This window comes from Pan troglodytes, chromosome 9 (assembly GCF_028858775.2).
Source record: "Pan troglodytes isolate AG18354 chromosome 9, NHGRI_mPanTro3-v2.0_pri, whole genome shotgun sequence".
Taxonomy (NCBI): domain Eukaryota; kingdom Metazoa; phylum Chordata; class Mammalia; order Primates; family Hominidae; genus Pan; species Pan troglodytes.
In genome coordinates, this window is record NC_072407.2 from 135770507 (window position 1) to 135795641 (window position 25135).

General features: G+C 51.8%; 1 protein-coding gene across 5 annotated transcripts in view; it reads right to left on the reverse strand.

Annotated features, from left to right (window-relative positions):
- Positions 1-25135, reverse strand: part of SPATA19 (spermatogenesis associated 19) — a 195404-nt gene that overhangs the window by 160996 nt on the left and 9273 nt on the right. Inside the window, exon 8 of one of the 5 annotated variants that reach the window (XR_010147713.1) lies at positions 7419-7494. The exons of 3 other annotated variants lie outside the window; for them this stretch is intronic. The gene's annotated coding sequence lies outside the window, so the exon portion shown is untranslated. Of the gene's footprint in view, positions 1-7418; positions 7495-22032; positions 22099-25135 lie in introns of those variants that run through there. One more of the 5 variants, XM_016922314.3, reaches the window with a different exon arrangement.

Sequence of the window (25135 nt, forward strand, 5' to 3'; positions counted from 1 at the left end):
GAACATTGCTGCAAGGCAATAAGAGGACGATAATTAAAACAAACAATAAAATGAAAATTTCATCAGCATTTTCAAAATAGGAGTTTTCAAGTAGCAGCATTTTGCACAGAGCTGGGACAATTCCATTTTGGCAGACATCCTAAATCCTTTGAAGCCGGGAGACTACCCGTGTCCTTTCGGGAGAAGAGCCTGGCGGGGAGCTCGGGGAGCGGGCCGGGAGAGGGTCTGTTGCTCATGGCCTGGGTCTTCCTTTTGCTGTGAGTTTGCACTACGCTGCTTTTGCAATGAGATTCTGAGCACTCTGAAGTATCATGCCTCTCAGAGGCAGATAGGAAGACAGGGGACATTCACTGGGCCAAATTGGGCCAATCATCTCTGCTTTGGGAAATGAGACGAATCCAAGCCAACTGGCTCCTGGGAAGAAGATGTATCCAAGCCAGACAGGACAAGGCTGAAACAAAAGCTAAAGAATCCAAAAGGCACAAAGGTAAAAGCCAGCCCGAAGAGCTAGCCAGCTATCCTTCAGCAGAGCCAGTTGGGCCAGAGAGCAGAACTTCCAGGGTTCAGAGCTGGCAGCATAAAAACAGAAGGAAAATGGGAAGAGGCCAGGGAAGGGGGAGAGCTGGGGAAAGACAAAAGCAGGGGAAGTCTCCTGGATTTTCCAAAATGACCTTTGGTGACCACAGCGAGTAGCCAAGAGGCCAAGTTGCCACAGATGAAGTGAGGTCCAGTCCTAAGAAGGCAAATGTCTTTATCTTCCTAACAGCTAGAGTCTGCAGCCCAGCTGAACTGTGGTAGAATACAGGGACAGAGGGCCACTGAATGAGGCTCACAGCTGCTGCAGAATGGGAAACCCAAGGCCCCTCTACAAGGGGAGACATGCCCACGTGAAAGCCTGCCAACCAGAAATCTGCCAACTGTTTTTCAATTTGTTTTGTGTTCCTCAGTTTCCTTTTCAGGTAGGTCATATATTTAAAAACTGATTTTCATTTGGGAGGCGGAGGCTGGCGGATCACGAGGTCAGGAGTTTGAGACCAGCCTGGCGAATATAATGAAATGCTGTCTCTACTAAAAATACAAAAATTAGCCAGGTGTGGTGGCCATGCCTGTAGTCCCAGCTACTCAGGAGGCTGAGGCAGAAGAATCACTTGAACCTGGGAGGCTGAGGTTGCAGTGAGCCTAGATCATGTCACTGCACTCCAGCCTGGTGACAGAGCAAGACTCCATCTAAAAAAAAAAAAAAAAATCCCTGACTTTCAACTCACAAAAAACATTAAAAAGTGGACAAAGGACATGAACAGACACTTCTCAAAAAAAAACATACAAGCAGCAAACATATGAAAAAATGCTCAGCATCACTGATCATCAGAGAAATGCAAATGAAAACCACGGTGAGACATCATCTCACACCAGTCAGAATTACTATCATTAAAAAGTCAAAAAATAACAGATGCTGGCAAAGTTGTGGAGAAAAGAAAACGTTTGTACACTATTGGTGGGAATGCAAATTAGTTCCACCCCTGTGGAAAGCAGTTTGGAGATTTCTCAAAGAACTAAACATAGAATTACCCTTTTACCCAGCAATCACATTACTGGGTATAAACCCCCCGAAAAAAATTAAGCATTCTACCAAAAAGACACATGCACTCATATGTTCCTCACAATACTATTCACAACAGCAAAGACAAGGAATCAACCTAAGCACCCATCAGTGGTGGATTGGATAAAGAAAATGTGGTACACATACACCATGGAATACTATGCAGCCATAACAAAGAATGAAATCATGTCCTTTGCAGCAACATGGATGCAGCTGGAGGCCGTTGTCTTAAGTGAATTAATGCAGAAACAGAAAGCCAAATACCACATGTTCTCACTTGTAAGTGGGAGCTAGACACTGGGGACTCATGGACATAAAGATGGAAACGGTAGACAGTAGGAGCTACTAGAGGAGGGGAAGGGAGAAAGGCCACGGTTTAAAAACTCCCTCTTGGGTGCTATGCTCAGTACCTGGGCGAACGGTTCTGTTGTACCCTAAACATCAGCATCACATAATATACCCTTGTAACAAACCTGCACATGTACCCCCAAATCTATAATATAAAAGAAACCTGATTTTTTTCAGATTACTAAAGCAATATAAGCAATATACATTCTCAGCAAAAAGGAAAAATTAAATACCAATTACCTATACTCTCCTCCAGCTCCTGAGATAACCCTTGTTTATATGTTGGTGTCTACTCTACATTTCTTATATATCTATACAATAATTACTGTCACAAGTTCAAAATCATAATGTACCATCTATTTGTAACCTCTTTCCACCCAAAATATCATGATCACTCTTCTTTGTTGCTTGTGTCTCAGTCAACACTTATTTATGATAAATGAAACTCACTAAAACTAGATTCGGCCAGAGGGAATTCATCAGATGACTCAGGAACCTCACAGAACCCAAGAAACGACAGCTGGGACACAGGCTAGCACTGGGACGCCTCCCTGACACCCCAGGGCACGGCGTCCTCTCACTCCATCTGCTCAGCAGTGCCATCTCTGCAGCCCAGGCCCCTGCTTCTGTGTGTAGCAGCAGGCAGCGGCTGCATAGCCCACCAGATCCACTGGGCTTATCTCATCCTAAATGCAAAACACCAGCCTGCTAAACTCCCAATTCCAAATGCCCAAGGTCCGTAATCCGGCTGGCTTGGTTTATGTCATCTCTACATCCTTGAAGTAATCAGCCGTGGCTGGCGGGAGTGGGAGAGGCAGGGAATTGGTGTGCCAGGCCATTAGAGAAGTGGACTCACTTACAAATGTTATTTACTATTCCTTCAAAGGATATGCCAGGAAAACAGCTTGTATTAGCCAGGGTAGACTAACTGCTATTTACAGAAACCCCAAAGGCTTATTTCTTGCTCGTATCCCAGTCTACTGTGGACCAGTAGGGATGGTTGGGAGCAGGTGTGGGGGTCAGGAGCGTCTGGGCTCCTTCCATCCCTGGCTCCCCTATCTTGTAGGGTCTTAGAGTCCTCTAGTGGACCTTTTGAACTCAAAAACTTAATCATGTCTGATCCATTTGCTTCCAGGCAGCTCCATTTGCAAAGCAAACACTCTCAAGATTCTTTCCTAGACATAATTCTAAAATGTGCTTGATTTTGTTGTTTCCTCCCTTATCCTCCCACCTCTCTTGTTCTCAGCGGCTGTCTTGAGACTATGTGGAACAGTAGGCTTGAATGGGACAGCTACATCCCAATCTAACTTTCTGCTCCAGGATTAAATCACTTTCTTCAATTGAAACACGTTATTGGGTCTCTGTCTCAATGTTTCTCAATCCCATCCCTTACTGTTAAGGAAGCAGCCAGCTTTTCCAACCTCTCTGTGGCAGACTGGATTTTCCCGAAACTGGCCATGGCCATAACAATCTTGCCAACGTCACGTGTTCTCCCAGAGCCTTCACACTCAGCCCACCATGAGGTGGAGCGTGATTCCCCTTGCTCTGCATATGGGCTGACCTTAGTGACTTGGTAATAACAACTGGCATCAGGCAGAGGTGACACCACCTGACTGCCGAGACCAGGTGGTAAAGTGATAGAACTTCTGCCTGGCAACCCAGCCACCACGCTGTGAGGAAGTTCAAATGAACCCACATGGGGAGACCAAAGGGAGAAGTCTATGTGGACAGGCACTGAGTCTCCAGGCAACAGCCAGAATCAGCTGCCAAACACATGAGTGAACCAGCCTTCTGATAATTCCAGTCACCAGCTTCAAGTCTTCCAGCAGAGCCCCAAACATTGTGCAGCGGGGACGAGATGTCCCTGCTGTGTCCTGCTGGAATTCCTGATGCACAGATGCCAGGAGTGTAAGAAATGGCTTACGCACTAAGTTTTAGGGTAATTTGTTACACAGCAATAATAGTTGGAACATGTTTGAGGCACCACACTTTTGCATTCTTCTTACTCCCTTTTTATATTACTTTTAAATCAGCTCATTATTTCCTAACTTCCTTCTTCTTGTGATACTTTGCCACAGGCAGACAATAGAAGCCCACCACACATAAATATACACACACTGCTAATGTTCTATTTTCTAAACACTTCCCCTAGTGCTAAAATCTCAGGCACATGGTCTCCCTTCCAGATCATCACTGTGAAGTTCTACCAAACACTTTGCCACAACAACACAGGGCTTGACAGCCTTCCAGCCTCCTGGATGTGTCTCCTCCCACCCACAGCCTGACTATTAAGCCAATATCCCATGTTGTAGGCATTTTTATTATGGAAGCACCCACTTCTGGCATCAATATCTATATTATTCAGGGGAGACTAACTTCGGTAGCTAAGAATCCCATCATTCAATGGCTTAACACTATAGAGTCTTGTTGTCATTCATATTGTGATCCCACACGTGTGGGAAGGTCACAGCTCCCACACAGATGTCTTCTGTCTGGCTGATTCTCCAACACCAGCGCTCAGCAGCCTCCCCTGGGTCTTGTGCATCCTGCCAGTGTGGAGGATCACATGGTCAGTGCCTGGAAGTAGCACGCCTTAGCTCAACCCACATTTCACTGGCCGCAACTCAGTCCTGTGGCCCCACACAACTATAAGGAAGGCTTATGTCAGCTGTGCCCCTGGGAAGAAGAAATGAGTTTATGAGCATCTAGCCATCACACTTCCACACTGCCCAAAGCAAGGCTGAAAGTCCAGTCACAGTAATATCACACTATGTCTCTTCCCTAACTGTCCCCGTCCCAGAGTCCCTGCTCTGTGGGAGCCAGGCCTTCCCAGCAGCTCATTCCTAGGGTCTTGCTCAGGCTTGTCTGGATACTACTACAGTGGTATGCAGAATAGTGTACCAGCAGAGACGGCCACGTGCTAACCCCCAGACTCTGTGCGTAGGTCACCTAGCATGGCAAAAGGGACTTTGAAGCTGTAAGTAAGGTTAAGCACTTTGAGTTATCCTGGGCTGTCCAGATGGGCTCTGTCTAATGACATGAGTCCTTAAAAGCAGAGAAACCCTTCCCGGCTGTGGTCACAAAGGAAGATGTGGTCAGAGAGATGCAAGGTTGCCAGCTTTGAAGACAGAAGAAGTGGGCCATGAGCTGAAGAACTCCAGAAGCTGGAAAGGGCAAGTGAATGCAGAAAGTGAATCCAGAGTGGAACACAGCCCTGCTGACACCTTGACCTTAGCTCAGCTGGACTTCCAACCTACAAAACTGTCTGATAATAGGTTTGCGTTTTAAGCCCTAAGTTTGTGATCATTTGTCATGGCGGCAATAGAAAACTAATACAGCCAATGACTGCTCTTGGCGATAAATTCTGAGCCCCACACTTCAACAACAGAGTGCCCAGGGCCCCAGTAGGAATATACCTCATGTTCACAAACTAGCTTCTGCCAGACTCTGGCTGCCTTCTCCACACCCACGGCTCCACCCCTGTTCTCCTTACTCCCCTGCACCCAAACCCCTGAGACTCAGGCCACCAGCCCTAAGGAGGCACTCTGGGCCACCCAGTCAGCACATGTTTGTCTCAGAGCCCTTCCCTGCTAAGCTTGGCCTCTGGCAGAGCAGAAAGACCGGAGGCCAGTCAGGGACAGCGTGTGCTCTGCCCAGAGGCCCTAAACCCAGAGTCGGCAGACCCAGCTGCACAAAGACAGAGGGATACACTGGTGTGTCCTACACATGACCATGGGCGACACGGCTCTGGGCAGTGCTGGTCAAAATATGACAATGTGGCCACCATTCTCCCTACCACCCTCAACAACTCCCCTCAAGAAAGGGGTTGGAAATGATTCCCCCGGCAGATATGATGGGTGATAGCACAGCACGCCATACACCCTCCCTCACATGCCCAGGAAAGATGGGCTCTGTACAAGAACTTGCAGTTTAAGCCAAAACAAATAAATAAATGACGTGTGGAATTTTAGGCATGAGGTGAAAGGAGGATTATTTATCTTGGGGTCTTCCCAGGATGCCTTCAATAACCAATATGTTACCTGCCTATATGCAAGTGGAGTCTAGACCAGCCATGAAAATAGGCACAGTTCTTGGGGAAGGAGAGCCAGGCAGAAGGAAAGCAAGATAAGAACTGAAGACACAGGGAAAACTGCACAGTGGAGCTGGAGAACCAAAGCTAACCCTGTAGGTCAGAGACGGCTCAGGAACTGGGTAGTTCTCAGGCTAACGCAGGGGAAATGAAATCTGTGGGGTTAAAAGTGTGCTTGGAAGTCTATGGGTGGGAAGAGAGCAGAGAGCAGCGGGAGGCGACATGGTGGATGAATCTGCACGGGGCAAGGCCCCTGTTTCACAGGACTCTGGTATGCAGTTAGGTTGCAGTTTCTGCCACCAGAGTAGGCCAGGAGCCACACACACAGCGCATCCAGCAGTCTACCCACCCGGGAGCCTCCGCTGCTCCTTCTGGAGTCACAAGCTCTGGCAGCCCCCACCTCTCCACTCCTGGTCCCTCCCAGATCCGTTCTCTTTGGAGGTTTTTCCCCAATTCCCAGGGCAACACCCCACCACCACCACCCACCGCCACCCAGCCATTCCACTGGATGGGACAGATGGTGGCCTGGGACCACAGAAGCTTCCCAACTCTGTAAAGTCTTGGGATGTCCTCCCAACAGCCCTCCAAGTCTTGGAGCAACCTCTCCAGATCTCTGGGGAATTCCTGACACAAGCCCATCGGGATTCCCTCTGATGAGCCATAAAAATTGATTAGCATAATTAGATCAGACATACTATGATATCATTATGATCTCCTCTGCTGTCTCGCCCTTCATTAATAAAACACACACTCAAAATGCAACTGTCTAGTCCCATCTCTGCTGGCCCTGAAAGTGGTCCTGTTGGAAGAGATGGAGAGACAGTAGGACTAGCTAGTGACTTCACCCTGTCAGCATTCCCATTCCCTCATCCCTCCTCTTGCTGCACCTGTCTGCTCCAGCCTTGCTGGATGGGGGAGGAGCAGGCTTGCTGGGCACCAGGTCCCTGCAGGAGGAGAACTTCACAGTGAACCTGAAGAACCAAAGCTAACCCTGCGGATCAGAGACGGCTCAGGAAAAGACTTTCCCAAGGCCAAAGGTGCGTCCAGCCTAGACGGCGTCAGAAGCCGAGTGGGTGTGGCAAGCTTGGCAGCACACGCAATCTAGAGACAGCAGCAACCGCGACGGTGAAGGAATATTCTGGGCTGACCCATAGACGGCGGTATCAGGGGAAGTGAGAACTGAAAGTGCCTTTACACATCACTGGGGTCCCTCCATTTAACCAAAAATTATCAACAGGCCTTTGTTCCTCAAAGCCCCTTTTGGCTTCATCTCTATTCCAACCGTTCAATGGCCCAAATTTTGGAACTCTCTTCAAACATTCTACTGAGAAAGAAATCTCGTTATTTCATGAATAAACAGGCCGAGGCCATAAGACTCACAGGTGGGGTCGACAGAACCTGCTGCCAGGAGTCCAGTGTCCTCTCAGCTGCACACGCGCATGACTGTCCAAGGAAACTGGTAGGAAAGAAGTGGAATAAAATGGAGTGTTTTACAGCAAAAACCATCCTGTGCTTTCTTACCTACAGAGGTACCATTTCATGACCTCTGAGATGAGGGGTCAAGTTCAAAATATATCAACAGTGAAAAGACACAAGAAAAAGCAGAGAGGTTTTCTTTTGTGAGAATTGGTGTTATTAACAACGGCTCTAACAAGTAGAAGCAACGTTTACTGAGCACTTCCAGCATGCCCAGCCCCTGCCAAGTGTTCCTTCATGCGTGCTACTTGTTAATCCTCACAACAGCCCTGGGAGAGATGTACTGTTATTGCCCCATTTTCCAAGGAGGAAACTAAAGAACAGAAAGATAAACTGCCTTTCCCAGGCTGCCTAGTTGGTAGAGCATCGGGCTGGGACTCCAACAAGCCCTGGGGCCGCTAAGCCCATCTGCTTCACTGCAGCTCCAAAAGCCCGGGTGCTCGCCTTTAGCCTCAGTCTTGCAGGGAAGATCCGGACACCTCCAATCTAGTCTCCAGACAGGGCTCTGCTGAATGCACCCTGAGTTTCCTGCATGGCATGGCCCTAGGCACTGAACACTTCAGCAAACAGAGCAGGCAAACTCTCTGCTGTCTTTGTGAAGCCCAGCAGTGCTGAGAGACAGACGATGAACTCAAAACTTAGAAAATCGCACACTCTGTTGGAAGGTGGTGAGGATGAATGCTATGGGGGCAAGGGAAGGGGGAGATGAGAAATGCAGAGCAGTCTAATTTTAAATAGACTGTTCAGGGAAGGCTCGCCTAGAAGCTGACATCGGAACAAAGGCTTGAAAAGGTTAGGGAGTGTGCACAGGGTGTAGAGCTTGTTCCCAGAAAAGTTCTCTCCTCCCAGGCCTGGAAGATCCATCCTCATTTCACAGAATCCCCAAATGAGAAAAGAGATACAAGCTATGTGATAGTGCCTGGCACATAGTAGGTATTCACCACACGCCCCTTTCCTTTCCTTCTAAGGGGGATGGGTTTTCCTTCTAGGAAGAATATTTGAAGCCAGTTCAGAAATGTAGGCACTGAAGAGCTGGAAGAGAGATAAAAGGGGCTTTGAGAACAAAGACCCATTGATAATTCTCAGTTAAGCAGAGGGACTCAGCCCCGTAACAAAGATCAAATTAAAGACACTTCCTTCTCTTCCATGACGGGATGAATGGTGTCCCCTAAGTAATCATATGCTAAAGTTCTCATCCCCAATAACCCGGAATGGGACCTTATTTGGAAATAGGGTCATCACAGATGTAGTTGTAAAGAGGTGGTCACACTGGAGTGGAATGGGCCCCTATCCAATATGACTGGAGTCCTTATAAAAAGGAGAGATTTGGACAAAGAGGCAGACACACGAGGAGAACGTGGCATGAAGATGAACGAAGAGGCTGAGGTGACATAGAGAAGCCAAGGAACACCAAAGATGGCCAGCAAACCTCCAGAAGCTAGGAGACAGGCATGGAGCAGCGTCTCCCTCCAGGCCCTTGGCCCTGGGCAGGAGCACCCCTGCTGGCACCTTGATCTTAGGCTTCCAGTCTCCAGAACTGAGAGACGGTTCATTTCTTTTGTTTAAGCCACCCAATTTGTGGTACTTTGTTATGGCAGCCTAGCAAACTCATAACTTCCAAGCCTATTGTTTCTGATGTCTCATTAAACTGTGAGGGAGGACAGCTCCGGGCGGAAAAGAATTTAAGTACGCTTGAGGATGAGATCTTGGAAAGAACTTTAGCTGCTGATACTAGTATTGGAACTGACTGGAAGCAAATAGTTGAGAAACCTACCAAGTTTTTGAGGGAATTGAATACCAAAGAAACTGTTTGCTGGCCTAAAAGAGCCTGTGAGTAAAAAGTGCCCATTAGTCGGAAGCAGACATATGCCCAGATGCCCTCCTTGGTGTCCAATGTGACCCCGGAGGGGGTGGATAAGGAAGTGCCTCCTAGAGGGTACACAGGGGCTCTGAAGGACGATGGACAAGGACATCTCTCACAGCGAGCAGAGGCAGGTCTCACCATGGAGCAGCCCCACTGCCAGGGTGGAGCTCCTCACATTGCCCGCCAGCAAAACTCCATCGCATCCATGGATGTGGTGTATCACCCACGGACACTGGCCAGCTTTCTCGTCCTTGCATCCCAGTTCTATCTTGAGGGCAGATAAATTGCCTTGCTAGCTTGGAGCTCGCCAGACCTTGAGAAGCTACACGAGACTTGAGGGAAAAGACTGCCCCCTTGAGGCCAGGCTGTGCGAGCATGTTCCGCACAGGACAGAGAGCAACTCAGGTATTTGACCACCTGGAGGGTGGCCAGCGGTAGAGTTTCCCAGCTGTGCCCCAGCACCCAGCTTTCTGTTTTGCTCCTTTCTGGGCACACAGCAAGACTGTCCTCCCTTGTAGTGAAGCATGGCCTCTCAGGACAGCGCTTGCCAATGGAGCATGAGTCACAGTGATGGGTGCCTCTTCCAGATCAAGCCTTCTAAGAGGTGTCTGCAGCCCCTCAGCTCTCTTTCTCCTCCCACCATCTAGAGAAAGAGGCAGCAAGGCCCTAGGAACTCACGGGACCATGCGATGAACACTCCTAAGCGCCTGAGTCATCGTGGGATGGAACCCCATCTGCTGATCAGAAATGCCACATCCAACTGTTACATGGGCAAGAAAGAAATGTCCATGCTACTGAGTCACCACAATTTCAGAGCAGACAGTGTTACCTTACCTAACAGAGGCGGCCCTCCGAATCTGCAGGTTTCATATCTGCAGATTCAATCAACTGTGAATCAAAAATGTTTTTAAAAAATAACAATATAACGATAAAGGTAATTCAAATCCTAAAATACAGCATAATTATTTCCATAGCATTTGCTATGTATTGAGTATTATAAGTAATCTAGAGATGATTTAAAGTATATAGGTGGACGTGCATAGGTAATCTGCAGATACTATCACATTTTATATCACAGACTTGAGCATCTGTGGATTTTGGTATCCAAGGGGGATCCTGGAACAAATCCTCCTCAGATACCGAGGGACAACTGGATACGCAGTGACTCAAAGTTGGGGATAGCAAGAACTCCTCTGTCAAGGGGCATCATGGTGTCACAAGATAAGCCCTGGATCAGGATTCAGTTCTAGAATCAGCCCTGCCATTAACCAGCCTATGTCCAGAACAGGTCAGGGGACTTCCCTGAAGAAGGGAGGTCCAATCCAGAAGTGTGGTTTTCAAGCTTTCCCCTTCTCAGGGGTGCAGCAGTGGTGTGGGCCCAGGGCTAAGCAGACAGGCCTCCAGACAATGCCTCCCAATGGCCAGAATTGCCTGCCCCTGATTGTGAGGCATCTGTGGGCTACCCAGTGAGATTTTTATCTGAGGAAATGAGAGCGTGATGGTGTGCTGACGGGAAGGACACCAGAAGCCCCTGTGCCAAGGGCATCTCTGAGGACCTTTGTGTCTGCCTCGTGCAATCAAAAGCTTCACCCTCTCTTGTTCCCACTTACCCCAGGGTCCCCAGTGGGTCGTGTCACAGAGTCAGAATGCAAACCTGGCTCCCTGAAAATCGGATCTGAGCGTGCACTCAACCTGTCCTCCCAGCCCTGCCAATGAGGGTCACTGGGCACTTCTCAGAGAGAGGGGAAAGATAAAAGGCACTCACAGAGCAGAGGCCCCAGGGTGGGCCGGACATCCTCCCTCCACCAACGGCATGGCTGTACTGAATCCCACGACCCTGCACCACAAGCAGCGTGTTCCCTCTGATGCACATGACAAAGCCGAGGCTCAGAGTGATGTATGACCTGCCCAAGGTCACACTGCTAGGCAGCACAGCCAGAAGGGCAACCCGTATCTGGCCAACTCCGAAGCCCTTCATGCCAAACCAATGCCACGTCCACATGCCCTCCATCTGGTCAGTGGAAGGGCCTGGTGCTGAGTTTTCTCTCTGCCCCTCACATGCCCTCACTGCACTGTCCTTGACCACCAGGATGGAAAGGAGCCTCCTCCTCCACAACCACCAGGAGCTGCTCTGGAAGGTGGTGCCTACGGCTGGGCACAGGGATGGCCCCGGGGCCCAGGGGAGGTCATTCCTTGCTGCCCTGGAAGCGGTGGATGAAGCACGCGACCCATCTGCCCTCTAAGGAGTGCTCAGCACTTTTCACATGTAAATATCTCAAATATTCACTATGCTTTAAAGTAAATGTGCATATTTTTATTTCTTGGTATGAAGCCATTTCAAACATTACCCAGGGAATCTGGGTTAACCACCCTCTCTGCTGTTTTCCTATTTGTGTTTCACTCCTTCCTTCCTTCCTTCCCTCCCTCCCTCTTCCCTCCTTCTTTCCCTCCTTCCTTCATATTTTATTTTTTTGTCACCCTATATCTCCTCTGATATCAGTGTGTTTCAGTGCTCAGACTAGGTAAGCTAATTATAATTGCAAATTTCCTGGATAAAGAACATAAAAAATCATTTTAAAGTCAAATAATTATTTTATTGTCTTCTCTTCTATATTGCCCATTAGTCATTACAAATCAAGATTTAGTTGAGAACAGGAATGCCCAATCCTAACGAGGAGGATCACAGTTTATGGAACACAGTCATGTGCACAGATTGTTTTCAAGGGTCACCTCTGTGGAACAGGCCTCAGGGCAGCTGTCATCATCCCCACTTAACCAGTGAGGAACCTGAGTCTCCAAAACTATTAAGTGAATTTCTTGAAGGGATACAAAGTAGCTTCAAAACAAATAAAGTTTCCTGAAGACCCCTTTGCCCACAGCTCTGTGGCCAGGCCCCAGGGCTGGTGAGGGGTAAGGGCCCGCCCCTCCCCCGGGCACAGAAGCCAGCCCTCCTTCCTGAGTCCTTCCTGCATCCTCCAGGTCTCCTCTTAACCCTGGGCTCTCCTCTCACATTTAGTTGACAGAAGGTGAAATTAGAGGTTGTTTTTCCTAACGTTAACAAAGACCAACTCTTCCCAAACACCAAAAAGATGGGAGAACTGTAATACCGAAATTTTTTTTTCTTAAAACTCTTCCGACAAAGTACTCCAAGGGTGGCATTGTCATCTTGAAAGGGCATTTAATGTGTCTCCGTATTCTCGGGCCCCTCACCCTTGGCCTCTAGATGGAGACACCCCGCACCCCGCTCCCACCTCCCCTGCTCTCCACACCACTCGCCCACAGGCAGGTCCAGCCCAAAGTCTGGAGGAAGAGCAAAAAAGGTTTAGCATCAGAATCCTCCAACACATGACTTATTTAGTGGCACTGAGTAACATGCGGGTGTATTTCAGTGTTTGGGGGCAAAGATTGAACTTAGAAGTGGGCTTGTCTTAGAATATTAATGTCAGAGGTGGAGATGGAAGGGATGAGGCAGAGAAAGCCAGAGAGGGAAAGAGAGCTGTCTCCTTCTGTCAGGCGCGAGCTCTGGAGCAATAGAGATATACTGGGAGTTCAATTTCTGTTTGCCTGAGCCAGGGAGAAAATCTAATTAAATATGGTGTCTGAGTTTGGAGAAGCCAGGATGGGGCTGGAATATAAAGCGTGGCAGCTACCCATAGATCAGAGGGCAATATTAATAAACCCACAGAAAGGGACAGCAGGATCCGCTGGTGGTATTGATAAAATGCAACGCAAAGACAAAGCAGGCTGGGGAATATTGCATGATAATGCCGATAAAAGTGCACCAGGGATGCCACCCCCACCACGGTGGACCTGGGACTGCTGTTCCAGGAAGCTGGTGCATGGCGGCCGCTCCCCTTCCCTATTCCTCTTTCTCCTCCTCTTCTCCCTGACTCTGGTCTCACCTCTGTTTCCCACAAGCATGCGAACTCAGCATCAATGAGTTTTCCGAGAACTACTGAAGCCAGGATAGGAGATGAAGAATTAACAAGAGGGATAAATGAGTCTCCATTTCAACAGAGAATGTTTGGAGAAGGAAGAAATCATAAAGGCTGCAGAACTCCTTTCTTTGCAAACTTCCAGAAAGAGCTGGTCGCATATCCGGCTCAAATAGAGGAGGGTCTTGCATGGAGGCTGAAATGTCTTTTGAAAGACATTTCCACAGAGGTCACTTGAAGGCAGCCCTCAGCCTCCATGGAAGACTCTTCTATATTTGAGCCTGATATGCAACCAGCCCTTTCTGGAAGTTTGCAAAGTGCTAGACACTCGCAGAATTCCCCAGCCCTCTGACACTCCAGACCCAAAGGAGGAGCCTTGGGGACGTGCAGTTTTCAAAGAACCCTCAGAACTCCTTGAAGGTGTTGGAGCACAGTTCCAGGGTGAAATCCCTTGGAACCAGCTGGCTCTTTGTCATAGATCTTCTGCCTTCTCAAGAGCTGTTCTCGAAGGGGTTGGAGATGGGGGGCTTTTCCTCATGGGCAGAAGCACCACCACTGCAGCCCTCCCCACCATGCACCCCAATCTTTCTCAGGGCCCCCATGCAGTTGCAGTGAGGCTCTCAGATCTTAGCTGAGTTAATGTCATTCTTTTGTCATCTGTACTTAATTGCCATCAGCTGGTATGTTATGATTTCGCCTGATTTTCCTAAGCTTTCTGTGTTATAGCTAGCATCTGCCTAGAGTATTTTCAGCAATTTTTATTGCGTATTAATCTGTGCGTCTATAATGCTGCATTATTTCCAGGGACTGTATGTGTGACCATAATAATAGTGGCTCTCAAGAAGTCCATTTCTGCTCAGATCTGATTCAGGCTTGAATCTATACCTCGACCTCCACATATCCTACCTCCACAGATAGTAGCATCCTCTTCTTTGGAAGTGAATTTGTATCAGAATGTTTCTGTTGAAGGCCAGCACTCGCTGGCTGTGTATATTCATCCCTCTAGTCTCTGAGCCTCCATTTCCTGGTCTGTTGAATGGGAATAATAAAAATTTCAACCACTCTGGATGGGCTGTGAGGATCAAGTGAGGTAATCAATGGGGAGAGTGTTCTTCAGGTTCTGAGAATGTTGTCTGATGCTTGCCTGAAGAAATGGAAATCCATTCAACAATCGAGAGAGGCCTAATTATTGTGATAGCAGCTTGCATTGGTATTGTGCACCCTAACTTCAAGTGGCCCTTATCAAACATGTCGTTTGACCTTGACAATATCTGATGAGGTCTGGAGGCACCGTTTCATTTTACAGATGGGAAAACTGGATTACAGAGCCCAGTAAGAGATCTGTTCAGATGCAAAGATGATCCTAGCCACTGCTTTAAACTTCCACCTTGGGAAAAGGGCAACCTGGAATCCTAATCAGAGCCCACAGCCAGCATCTCCCGGCCAGACTCCTCCACAGCTCCTCCTGGACAATCAGCCCTCACTCTCCACACAGCTGTGTTGCCTTGTCCTAGGGGCTTAACATCACTCAAGTCGCACTGCATCCCCTCCCCTCTATTCCCTTGCTCCCTCTGCTGCAGCCACAAGGGTTGATTCTTTCACAGACCAGGCCCACCTTTGCCTCAGGACTTAGCACCTACTCTTCCCTCTGCCTGGAACCCCCTTCCCCAGATACCTACAGCTCACTTCCTCACCTCATAGGGGCCTGTCCCCAAATGTCACCTCCTCAGCAAGGCCATCAGTGACCACGTTCCATAAAAAAGCAACTGCCAGCCATCCTCTCCACGCTCTGCCTTACCATTCTCCAAAGCATAGAGTACCAGGGCTTTCTATCTATTAGATCAGCTCTCTCTAAATGTGGTGCCCCTCCCTCCACTAGAACCTGAGAGCAGGGACGTTCTCCCACTCACCACTATAACCTCAGAGCTTATAAGAGTGCATATATGTTCCTTGGCTTATTCAATAGTTCATTATATAATTTTTTTTCAATGAGTTTTACAGAGATTAAGTCACGCATCCTTGACTTGATTACACATTTAGGAAGTAACAGAGCTGGGACCTCAAGTTCAATGTTTTCTACCACATGAAAATCTAAACTCTGAATAAATACAACTCAGGGTGACCATGATGTAGAGAAGACTCCCATGGTCAAATACATCCTGCAATGACTGAGGAAGCCATTTCCCCTACAGACACTCACTTGTGTCCCAGAACACTTCCGGGCAACTTGAGGTGGGAGAATCAGAGGAAGCCAGACCTGCCAAACTCAAGGGACCATGACCAAGTGACCCACATGTGCCAGGTCCCTCAGGAGCAGCTGGTGGGCAGGCTCTTGTTTGAAGGAATTCTTATCCCTCTTTGCCAAGCACAGCTGTATGAGTGGCAGATTTGCCCGTTCCTGCTCTTTTTGTACCCAGATCATGAAGGGCTTATTCTTAGCAACGGAGCAAGCCCACTGATGAGGATCATGATGCTGAGGGTGAGACCTGCGGATGGCAGAGAGAGCAAGAGAGAGGGAGAGGGAGAGAAAGAGAGGGAGAGAGGGAGAGGGAGAGAAAGAGAGGGAGAGAAAGAGAGGGAGAGAGGGAGAGGGAGAGAAAGAGAGGGAGAGAGAGAGAGAGATGGAGAGAGAGACAGAGATGGAGAGATGGCATCAAAAGAGACTGAGACATGAGAGAGAGAGAGAGAGAGACAGAGAGTACCACATGGGGGAGGAGATCTTGCAAAGCTAGTCTTGCTGGTCTTGCTCTTGGTTTTCATGCCCCCTGGAAAGGCCTTTGTGTTCAGTACTAAGCATACACCACAACTCCAAAAGCTCCATCCTGAGGCTATTGATTACTACAGGAACGGTCACCACAGTGATCTTTCAAGAGATACTTTCTATGGCCAGGGTTCATTCAGAGGACCCGTCTCACAGCCATGACAGAATTCCATCCAGGGAACGACACACACTGTTTGCGACTGGAGCAAGCCCACTCATGGGGATTATGATGCTGAGGGTGAGACCTGTGGATGGCAGACAGGTAGAGAGAGAAACAGATGGAGAGATAGCATCAAGAGAGACAGAAACAGAGAGAGACATGAAAGACAGAGAGAGGGAGGAGAGGAGGTGGAAGGGATGGTTCGTGGAAGGATGGAAGGATTAGGAATGCAGGTAGGGTGTCACATTAGCCTGGGTCTGAAAACATAACATGCAAATCGGTTGGCTTTTTAGTGGGGTGGATCAGGCTACACTGAATCAGTTCAACCTCTATTGAGACCATGAAGATGGACAAGACCCAAATCTTGCCCTAAAGTATCTTACAATGCAGTGAGCCTGACAGGCCCATAAATGGCTGGCGGAGGAGAGTGGGGAGGCAGGGAAGAAGGCGGAACTATTTTTAAACATAATAGAAAAAGAAACTAAATATATAGACAGTGAGACGTCTTAATACATAGACAGTGAGAAGAACTTAATCTTGCTGGGGAGCTGGAGGCCAGGAAAAAAGAGGACACATTTCACAGAGGATGCGGCATTTGAGTTGACTGCGAAAAGGCATGTGGAATGGCATTCCCGCCTGAACAGCTGAAGACTTGGAGCCTAGGAAGAAGAAGGAGGCCACGGGGCAGGACCCACAGACTGTTTCAGAAGCATAGGCCTCATCTGTCTGGGATGGATTAGGTGAACTCGGAGATGTCATCTCGTCATCTAAAATAACTCTATGGAGTATGGCCTGAAGAGAATTCCATGCATCCAATCCCTGCACATTGGTGGCTTACTGAGGACAGGAGTATGTTTGTATTCCAAACCCAACTTACCCGTGCAAACCCTTGAGGCTCCTGGGGTTGGAACTGGGAGGGGTCTCAGATTCAGAGGCTTGGCAGGGAGGCAGCTGCTGCCTGCACTGTGGCTTTCCCTCTCCTGTTGCGGAAAGGAAATGATACATTTCTGCCCATCAGGAATTTAAGTTTGTTCATTGGCAACATTCATTCTGAGTCTTCTCCCTGCTCCTTCAAAGCTCTGGGTGGTGGATGTCTCGATGGAAACAGTTTTTCTATTTTAAAACATTCCCCCAAGAGTAGGAGTGAAGAAAGAGCTACGATCCCTCCGGTGTTGTACTGATCTCGGCAGCATTTATTGAGGCACTTAACAAACGTGCAGAACACTGTTAGAAGCTCTGTGTGCAACTGCTCTGTCCCTGCCATGCAGGTGTTATTATCATTCCCATTTCACCTGTGAGCTTAGAAACATGAACGGGCTTATCCCAGGCCACACAGCCAATCCAAGGTTTAATGACTCAACACAATTTATTGAGTGTCTACTATATGCCAGGCACTGGGTGGTTCCCAAGGTCAGCCCATCTGGGATCCGTGGCACAAACCCAACCTGAGGATGGGAGAACAGGCAGGCCTCAGAGGACTGGACAAAGAGCAGTCTAACACCACGGTCTTGGCCAGACCCCGAGGCAGGAGGCAATGAAAGTATCAAACCATAACACCCTTCCCAACTCCAGTTCCTCCCAACAATTTTGGCTCAAACCAACTCTGGGTGGTGAGGGGCTCTAACTGTCCCATTTTCTAGAGGGGTAAGCTGGACACACTGAATAACTCACCTCTTCTCTTTGGAGAAAAGGGGTGCAGCAGGGGATGGAGGCATAGATAACATGAATGACCACCAGCTCTGCCCAGAGATGGTGCTGCGGATTTGCATGCAGTGCATCACCTAATACCAACACTGAGAGAAGGACATTATTAACTCGCAGATGGAAAAACGCCATGTCTAGAGAAGTCAAGTGACGTAAGCATTGCCACACAGCTCAGCAAAGGCACGGCGGCACGGACACGGTCCTGTGGCCCCATTGCTTTCTCCTCCCATGGCCCACATGACTCCCTAGACTGTTGGCCACAGGCCCTGAGAAAGGGGGCCAAATGGTGCAAACTCAAAGAAAAGCACCCTTTTCTTTCATTTTATAAGGCATCATTTGACCTTGAGGCCCAGTGGAGTAAAGTGTGTGCACACGTGCAAAGGCACACACACCCTGTGTGCACGTTTCTGCAATATGAGTGGTGACATTGTCCTGTGAGGCTCAGGGAAAGACTACACCCATGCTGCTGGTTGGGTCTCTTCCCTGTAGAATACAGGACCAACCCCTTCAGAAAGAAGGTTAGATTAAAGCCAAGGGATCCAGGACCAGGGGCAGGGGGTGCTTAATGGGCTCAAGTTGGGTGAGATTACCCGCTACCTGCTCAACCAAATTGTTTATAACTTGTGTCTCTCTGTTTCTCTCCTTTTTGTTAACTCTCCTGGACCAAAGCAAGGCAGAACACCTGGGGGTGGCCACAAGTATAATTAGCAAAAAATGTTCCAAAGACCAGGTGAAGGGCAGCCGAAGTAAGCAGAATGTTCTCCTGGTGCTGATCGTGGAGTTGCCAAGTTCTCTTCCACTGAGAAAAACAGCATGCTTTATCCTTGTGTATCTAGACCCTGGCCTGAGGATCTTTAATAAGTACCTCCTGGAAGGGAGTCCCACCCCCAGGAAGGTTGGAGAAGCTCCACTTTGCTGCAGCCTTTGAGGAAGTAGATGCAGGACCTGGGTCCCGAAACGGGGTTCCACAGCTCTGGGACTCTGATTCATGGTGCTGCTCCTTCTTTTGTCCACCCCTGCCCTTAGGGTCCCCTGTTCCATCCCTCCTGCAAGACATCCTAACTGACTGAAGAAGCCCCGAGGGGTGTGCAGGCACAAACTGTGGTTTTGTGGCATGGCAAGGTGAATCCACTTCCCCAGAAGTCAATACCAGTCCCCGCTGCAACACAGCCCAATCTCACTTCTTCCCTCAGAATAGAATAGAAGGTCTACTGTCCACTGCTCACTCCCAAATCCTGGCGTCAGTTCTGCCCACGGTGGGTAGAGAAACTTGTCCCCACCAGAAGAACAAGCACAGGGCTAGCTGCAGGAGCTAATGGGGGTGTTCTGGTATCTTGTGCACAGGGCACTTAGTGGAAAATGAGCAATCAGCAGCTGGGGCATGAGTGGGGGGTGGGAGGGCACCATCCAGAACCTGGCAACCTGCACCACTAGATCAACAGCATCACCTGCTGGCCACAGGATGCCACACCACTCTCCTCCCATTCTAGGCCCCAGAGAGCCCTCCCTCAGGGGGCACAAAGACGCAAAGAAGCCCCCTCCTCAGAATGCCAGGAGTCCTGGGTCCAGCAGGTCCTCAGGGGAGCCCCTCTTTGAAGCCCGTAGAGCCAGGACTCTGATTCTCCTTTGAAAATATGCAGACCCCATGTTGACCAAACATGAATCTCTGACAGCACACCCCCTCCTACACCGGCTCCCAAATGCACACCTAATATTTTTATTTTTCCTAAATGTTTGTCTGTGGTTCCCCAACATCTTTAGAGGCCCTCATAATCTTTTTCCCTTCCAGTATAAGCTCCTAGAGAGCAGTGACTATTTCCTTCTGGACTGACTAGATCACCGACTCACATTACAAAAGGCTTAGGAAAGTGTTTTATGAACGTGAAGACTAACAGCCAGCAGTCATTGGTGCTGGAAAGGGCTGTGCTATGGCTGGTGCCTCTTCCCGGGTATAGGAATCCTCATAGCTACCCTGTACTGAGGGTCTACCAAGTGGCAGGCGTCTGATGCCCCCTCTACCGGGATGCTATCTCACTTGATCTTCACCAGGACTCCGGGACACAGAAGCACAGAGAGGTTAAGCCATTTGCTCAAAATCTCACAGCCGCTAAATGGTAAAGCCAGGGTCCGAGGCCTGGCAATCCGAAGGTGGAAGCCGTCTTAGCAGTTATGCTACACTGCCTCCCAGAAGCCCACATGGGCACACACGCTGCTGGTAAGCACATCTTCCTTGCTGAAAGCACGCCACAAGCAGCTGCTCACTCAGCCTTCCCGCCTCCTCCTTAAAAGGCAGAGACTGCTGTACCTGCTTATAAGGCAGAGACTGTTGTACCTGCTTATAAGGCAGAGACTGTTGTACCTGCCCTTTTCCCTGGAATCCTGCTCACGTACCAGGTTTCCCTTGCATGACCCGCTCAGCCTTCATTTTCGGGACCTCCAGGCCTGCCCACGAACAGGTGACTATGAAGACACAGAGAACGAGGGCCCTGAAGGGCGGAGGAGGCAGAAAACTGATGCGAGCACTAAGAAACAGCAGCGAAAGCCCACGCAGTCGTTTATTCCTTCCACGAATATTTCCTGAGCACCGATGTCACGCGCCGTGTCTGGGGCGCTGGGGAAACGGCAGTGAAGGAGGAGGCGCGTTCTAACAGCCGCGGATAGAAGGGGGCGACTGACCTTGGAGAGCGGCCGTGCCCACAGGGCTGGGAGGGCAGCTGCGGGTGTGGACTTTCTCCACTCACCGCCCGCCCGCGAAGTCCTGCCCTGTCCTCCCCACCCCGATCAAACCCACCGGTTGGGGACCTTCGGGCAGCGGACCTTGTTGTGGTCCAGAGGCCCAGAGAATAAGCTCGAAGGAGGCGGACGGGGGAGGGCAGTGGCTCCGGGAGCGAGCGGGGACGGGCGCTGGGCTGGGAGGGGGGCGCGGGGCTGCGGGGGATGCGAGGCTGGGGGGAGGAGCTGGGAGAGGAGACTGGGACTGCGGGGAGGGGCGGCGGGAGGGGCCCGGGGGTGGGGTAGGGGTGCGGGGGTGGGGTAGGGGTGCGGGGGTGGGGGAGGGGTGCGGGGGTGGGGGAGGGGCGCGGGAGTAGGGGTGCGGGGGTGGGGGAGGAGTGCGTGGGTAGGGGTGCGGGGGTGGGGTAGGGGTGCGGGAGTAGGGGTGCGGGGGTGGGGTAGGGGTGCGGGGGTAGGGGTGCGGGGGTGGGGGAGGGGCGCGGGAGTAGGGGTGCGGGGGTGGGGGAGGGGTGCGGGGTAGGGGTGCGGGGTGGGGGAGGGGCGCGGGAGTAGGGGTGCGGGAGTGGGGGAGGGGCGCGGGGTAGGGGTGCGGGGGTGGGGGAGGGGCGCGGGAGTAGGGGTGCGGGGTGGGGGAGGGGTGCGGGGTAGGGGTGCGGGGGTGGGGGAGGGGCGCGGGAGTAGGGGTGCGGGGGTGTGGGAGGGGCGTGGGAGTAGGGGGTGCGGGAGTGGGGGAGGGGCGCGGGGTAGGGGTGCGGGGGTGGGGGAGGGGCGCGGGAGTAGGGGGTGCGGGGGTGGGGGAGGGGTGCGGGGGTGGGGGAGGGGCGCGGGAGTAGGGGGTGCGTGGGTAGGGGTGCGGGGGTGGGGTAGGGGTGCGGGGTGGGGTAGGGGTGCGGGAGTAGGGGTGCGGGGGTGGGGTAGGGGCGCGGGGTAGGGGTGCGGGGGTGGGGTAGGGGTGCGGGGGTGGGGGAGGGGCGCGGGAGTAGGGGGTGCGTGGGTAGGGGTGCGGGGGTGGGGGAGGGGCGCGGGAGTAGGGGTGCGGGGTGGGGGAGGGGTGCGGGGTAGGGGTGCGGGGGTGGGGGAGGGGCGCGGGAGTAGGGGTGCGGGGGTGTGGGAGGGGCGCGGGAGTAGGGGGTGCGGGGGTGGGGGAGGGGTGCGGGGTAGGGGTGCGGGGGTGGGGGAGGGGCGCGGGAGTAGGGGGTGCGGGGGTGGGGGAGGGGTGCGGGGGTGGGGGAGGGGCGCGGGAGTAGGGGGTTCAGGGGTGCGGGGGTGGGGGAAGGGGTGGGGACCCCGAGCCGCCCGGTGCCCCGCTCCGGTTCCGGCTGGTTGCGGCGAAGTTTCCCAACTCGCCGAGAGCAGCTGCTGCCTTCTCTTGCCTTTGTTTTTCCCCTCTCGGGATGGAAAATGAATTTCCAGCATCGCTGCGGAGCCTGCCAAGTAATTGGAAAACATGTCGAACACTGCGTCTGGCTGCCGGGCGGAGGCGGGGTGGCCTCCCCGGTCGAGGTTCCCGGTCCCTCGGGGCAGGCTGGTGCCGCGCCCTCCCCAGGCCGGCCGGCGAAGGGAGAAGCCGCAGAAGCCTCTGGGCGTCGGGCCGGGGGTCCCTCGGGCCGGGGATGAGATGGGTCAGTGGCCGAGCGCTGCAAGCCGTCGCACGGTCGCCTGGTGGTGTGGGCGCCTCGCCCGCCCTGGCCGCTGAGCCCCGAGAGGGCCTGGGCTCCCGTGGGCCACCCTACTCCGCGGCCGCGCGGCGCCCTGATCGCGCGTCTCAGGCCCCGCTGGAACCCGGGGCGTCCCTGCCCGCTCCACTCCTTCCCGCGGCGCACCCCCGCCCTCCGCCTGCCCCTGCCCTGCTGGCCCCCCGCCAGGCAGCCTCTCCCGCATCGGAGACCACCCGCCCGGTTTTCATGTCCCGGTTTGGCTGGGTGTCTAACCTCCGCCTCTCGGGATGGGACAGAGCCCCACCCCACCTCGCAGTGGACACCCCAGGACAGTGGCTTGGTCTTCACAACACTGGGTGCGGTTCATGGAGCAGCACCTCGCATTGCTCCCTGCAGTGACCCACGCAGGAGGCCGCCTGCCCTGGTGGACGTGGGCACACCCTCCCTGTCTCTCTGGTGTTCCCGAGCTTGACTCTGCCTGGACGAGTCTGTCTCACGTGAGACGCCCCTGTCTCTGTCCAGGATTAACAAGGTCCTATTAGGAAGTGACCTGCAAGACAGAGACAGGCCAGCACCGCACATTGCCACCCCCACCAAGCAGTCCCTTGATAGACCTCCACCTGCGGCCTCCTGGACTGGCTCCCCGCCCACCTGCCACCCCCAGCTCTCACCCCTCCCCTCAAAGGATCCATGACCACAAAGCCTTGATTAGCTCTTTCAGCTCCATTTAACTACGCAAATGGCTTGGTCACAGCTGACTGGTCCCAAATTTGCCAGTGATTTTCTTTTAATTTACCGTAGCTCAGTCCCCCTGTAATACAGGTAGAGGAGGCATATTTGTTCCCAGACTCCCCTCCTGGGGTTAATCATGCACAGAACAAAACTCCATTTGAGCCACTTAATGATTTCATTTCCACCCTAGGTTTGAAGGAGCTGTGGCTATAATACTAATATGGGTCCCTCTCTCCCCAAACTCCAGATGCGCACAAGAGACAGACAGTGGGAGCCTGTGGGTGACTCAGCCGTTCCTGCCCGGCTGCTGCCCTCCAGCCCCTTCTGCAAGCCGTGTGTTCCCCCTCTTTTCCTGGGCCCATCTTCTCTCCCCTGGGAAGCCAGACCTGACCAGCGTGGTGCTCTTCCATGTTTCCTCCCCTGGGTCCTCTGCCAGTCTCATGGGGTTATTTTGCACCCACCTGTCACCCCTCAGCACCTGACCCACCTCCCAGCCTCTTCTCCTGCCATTCCCCCCACCACCACCCCCCCACCATACCGGCATTCCAGACATTCAGACAGCCAGGCCCAGTTCCCTAACCCTCCTCCATCCTTGTGACATGGACTGGACTTTCCCTTTGCCTGGAGGACCCCTCCTTGGTTGTCAGAGCCTGGCAAAAGCCTCTAAAACTCTGCTTAAGCATCCCTGCCTCTGGGAATCAGCTGACAATTTTTCTCTCAAGCAGAGAAAACCACTCCCTTCTGTGCTCTACCATTTATACCCTTTTGGCTTATTTTCACATAATATTTCATTATTTGTTTGCAGTCAGCCCTTCTACCCATTTGAGCTCCTTGAGAACATAACAGAACATTCACCTGGGTATCCTCACACAGCACGGGCCCAGTGCTGGGCATAAATGCTCCACAAATGTTCTTGGAAAGAATAGGTGCTATGTGGTTCAGGCAGGTGGATGTGAACTGTATTCATAACAACACGAAGACACTCAGAGGTGCTCCATCTTCAGAGGCTTCCCAAACGGTGCTAAAATCTCTACTGGCCCAGCCTGCAGGAGCTGACTCAAAGGGAAGGCCAGGTCACCGTCAGGAAATGTGTTTTTTGTGTGGAAACGGCACCATCTGGTGGTTTCTAGTGAAACAGCTTCTCAGCTGCAACAGTGGAGAGAGAGGGCTTCCTCCCTTTGCTTGCTTCCCAGGGCCACCAAGTTCAGAGAAAGGTGCTCCCTGCAGCAGCACCATGGGCTCTGGCAAGCCAAGCACCACTCCCTGCCTTCCCAAGAAACCTGAGTGAGCGTTTGGAAGGGCACAGCCCCCTCAGGGCTCTGAGGAAGGCCGGCTTACCTCCTCTCCACCCCTCTCCTCTGCTGACATCCAGGCTGCAGCCATTCCCGATCAGGCAGGACCCCCTTTCCAGCAGCTTGGGCTTGTGCCACTTCTCTGCCTTCAGTGTTCTCCAAGCTTCCCCTGGACCCAGGCCCTGTGTGTCCATCACCACTGGGACATCTGATGGGGACCCAGACTCAGGACCCAAGTTGAACTGATTTCCTCAACTTAGGCCCACCTACCTGAGCTAATGGCAGCACCATCCCCCAACTGTGCCCCCAGGACTTTTCTTCTCCCCCACTCCAGGAGCCATGTATCGCCAGATCACCACTCCCATCTCACACGAACCTGCCACTGCCCAGTGGATCCTTCCTGGGCTCTCTGCTGCCATCCTTTGCCGCAGCCTGTCTCCACGTGTAAAATCACTTTCTGCTTTAACATTCCTGCACATCCTGTTTCCTGTCTCTGCTAGGATAAGGCAGGATCCTTAACCAGGTCTCCACTTGCCACATGGCCCACCCGGCCTCTTGACAGCCTCCCCCATGCCCCCTCGCGCTCCCTCTCTCCCATCTAGCCAGAATAGGCTTTTGGTGTGTCCATGAAGCCAGACTTCTCTCCCCTCTCAGAGCCCTCTCACTTGCTGCTGCCCAGGGCTGGCTGCTCTCCTGCCCCTCTGCCTGGTTACCTCCTACTCATCCTCTACTCCCTCGGCCTACCTTACTGGAGCATGCAGGCAAAGGGAGGCTGGTAGGGA